The 3,460-nt window shown below is 42.9% G+C and overlaps 1 pseudogene; it reads right to left on the bottom strand.

The window, feature by feature from the left end:
* Window positions 1–316: 316 nt before the first annotated feature.
* Window positions 317–2,460, bottom strand: LOC149193257 (putative UPF0481 protein At3g02645 pseudogene; annotated as a pseudogene).
* Between the last annotated feature and the right edge of the window lie 1,000 nt (window positions 2,461–3,460).

Consider the following 3,460-nt stretch of genomic DNA (forward strand, 5'->3'; position numbering starts at 1 on the left):
ATTCCAACCTTCACTGCGATTACCTTTCATTTATGTGCTCCTTTCCCCTTTTAACTCGTGAAATGAGTATTTACCCACGTGTTTGGAAGACCCAAAGTCATGGTTTATCTGCACGTTTTTAAAATTTTTTAGAATGATTAGACTCACAAAATTTATCAGAGATGATCGAATTAACCTCACAGCTGGGACACAATTAGTCTATAGCAAATTAATAGATTTAGGTTTGAATGGGTTATTTGTCCGTATTTTTACGCTAATTGACTATGATTGTTATGGTGCTGAAATATACAATTAAAAAACCATTTTAAATAATATAAATTAAAATTTAACCTCAATTAATTTTTTCCGAATCTCCAAAAAAAAGCCTCACTGAAAACAACTCCTCAAAATCAAAAGTTGGAGTCCGCTCCTTTGTCCACACGAATCTAACATTTAGCGGCTCTATGACAACGAGGGCAGGAAAACAAAATCACAGAAAAGGTAACAAGCATCCTGGAAACCACAGTCCTGAATTGGACTCCGGTGCAGTTTTCGGTACTACTATACATACAATACATGACAACCAAACAGACATTTAGGTTAAGTGCCAGTCTGGTCAAACCACTTCTTGCAATTATAGACAGAGCAGAAAGCCTGCAAACAAGTCACCGCCAAAAGTATCGCTGCAGCTACCAGAGAAAGGAATTTCCACGACCCGAATACACGTTCATTCAGAAACTCCACCACAGCAACATTCCATTTTCTGTTATAATGATTGTTAATGTCCTTTATAACTTTGTCCAGATATGCAACTTTTGTGAGAGGAACGCACTTACCCATGCTGTTCCACAGGCTCGCAACCTCTCCATCGTTTCGGAGGTGGTTTGTAATAATTCCGCTCTCTTTCAGCAATCTAACATCTTCTTCGCTGTCGATCATCCCGTTTATGAAATCGGTGTATCGTGTGAAAACCAGCGCACCCGGAGCCGCAGAAGATTCAAATGCCACCAGATTTCTCAAGATTACCTCCGTGTTGGCATCCAACCTTACTTTGGGGAGGTAAATCGTGGCAGTCTTCTCATCAAATTGTATTGTGGTGAGGTCGCCGTCCGTAGCAACGAATTTGACTCCCGCAGAGGATAAAGCGGCCACGGATGGAATAGCTAGTTCGTCTCGTGTGGGCGGTATGATCTTTTCGGTGGATTCTTGGCCCTCCCCCTTTTCGGCTCCCTCTGCATCCTCCTCCTCAGATTTCATCTCATCTTGATCGACAAAAAGAGACAAGGGTTTCTTCAGAGCACTCAGAGCAGGCAGATTCCCAATAATAGAAAGAAGATGTAAGGGCAACTTCATCAGAAATCGCAGAGGCCTCCCGTTCAGCAATCGCCGAGGCAAATCTGTAAGAAATCGAAAGGGACCTACCTTAATAGAGGACAAAGTCTTCCACAGCAAACTGAAAGCCTGTGTAACGGTTGACATGTTCTCTGTATCAGCCGTATCTTTCCCCTCCTCAGTTGAAGTTAAATTTTGATTGCTGGAAGCAGGGACGATAGCGTAATACAGCACCTCAAGCACATGCCCTTTCTCGTTTATATGGAGCTTTGAATCCTCGGGCAACTTGAAGCTGAAAGGCGATAATTCTTGGCACACAAGCCTCAGCAAGCTCGACAGCCTCTCTTCTGCCTTGGCTCTAGAACCCAATTGCAACTCCAAAAGATTTTGCAAAAGAAAGAGCGGCAATTGATTTTCCAGCATCATGAGATCTCTGAAAATGGAGTTGTGGGTAGAACCAGTGCCAGTCGGATGTAAGACTCGCCCCAGCTGCTTGACGTCGACCGCGTCCGAGCTTTTATCGACATGTCTGACATAAAACTGCAAACACTCGAGAAGAAAGGTGGCGTCTAGCGCCATGATCCACGCGAAGGTTTCATCCTTAGAGTCGATGAACTTGTGATAGCAGCTCCGGATTCGCAAATCCCGCTTCTTAAATTCCTCCACAACGACTGACTCAAACTTGTGTCCTTCCATTCTTTTCTGAAACCTGCGAGCAGCTGCCAATTTGTAGCGCTCCATATCATAGAGCTCAGATCTCCAGTGGTGATAGGGACCGATCGAAACGGATTGAGGAGTGTACGCTTCGGGCTTCAGTGCCAATAACTCTTTCGGCACATTAAAGATTGATACATTGAACTCCTCCCCCTCTTCTTTACCCTCTTGCAGTATATCCAGACTTTCTTTGACCTGAATAACCCAATCATTCTCATCGATCTTCGCTTGAGCATTAGCCTTAGCTTCCATGTTTCCTAGTCTGACAGAAGCAGGGACAATCAATCAAACAAAGGCGAAGAGTTGGAAAATGAGGCACAATCAATCAAACAAACGAGAAGAGTTGGGAATATTCGCCTGAGAGAGTCGAGTGAGTGCGCAGCCTTATAAGAATTTGTGGATGGGTACGCAGGATGGAGGTAATAACCCGTACGCCCTTCCTTGCATATTCAAACCGACTTTATACAGTGTGTATTCCACAGTATCTTCACGTGGTTACTATATTTTTCAATGTGATCTTTGCCACCACAGTGATCATGACTTACCGGGCAGGATTGTACCAACTGTGCTGCATTCTTCATGAGATTTAACCCTTCATCTGTATGCCGGCACGTGATAGTCCTGAGGAATTGTTTGGATGGGAATAAACCAATATTCAACTAATAGGATAAAAACACAATGCAATATTCGTCTAATAGGATAAAACAGTCAGCTAATCAGTAACTCATAAGGTGGTGTTTATGATGATGTTATTTTTTTTTAAAACTTTATGATGATTTGATTGGTAGACATTGTTGCACTTCGTGTTTCATGTGGAATTATTCTTAATTATTGATTTAATTTATATAAATTTTCTATATTAATTTGATTCAAATTCATTTATATGTGAGAGGGTAAAATATGGTTCTCTATCTTTTTTGGCTCTAGATCGCCTCTTATGCGAGTAAAATATGGCTCTCAGCTTCGCGAAAATCGCTGCTGGCTCATTTCCGTCTGCTTCTAGAGGGCAAGCTCCTGCCCATATCGTCAGTGAAGCCCCAACTCCCACTGTCTAGATGGTCCAGGCCTCACTCGATGAGGCTTTGAAGTTTTCTGAAAGCGCCCTAATCTGCCGGTTCAATGGCTTTTGGCCGCGGCTGACAGCTCTCCACAATTGGATCTCGGAGGTATGGAAGTCTGTCATTTCTGATGAAATTAATATCTACCCCTGTGCTAGGGGTTTCTTTATAGTAGATTTTGAAAATCCTAAAAGCAGACAATGCATTCTAGATTTCAGCCCTTGGTTTTGGGAAAAATCAGGCCTATTCATGAAGCCATGGAACCCATCATTCGATCCATCAACTGCAGTCATAACCTCAGCGCCAGTTTGGGTGAGATTGCCAAGTCTACCCTTGCATCTCTGGAATCTCTCCTCGCTAAAAGCCATTGGAAATGC

This window comes from Pinus tabuliformis, chromosome 2_2 (assembly GCF_031772625.1).
Source record: "Pinus tabuliformis cultivar Carrire ecotype Pingquan chromosome 2_2, CPIR1, whole genome shotgun sequence".
Taxonomy (NCBI): domain Eukaryota; kingdom Viridiplantae; phylum Streptophyta; class Pinopsida; order Pinales; family Pinaceae; genus Pinus; species Pinus tabuliformis.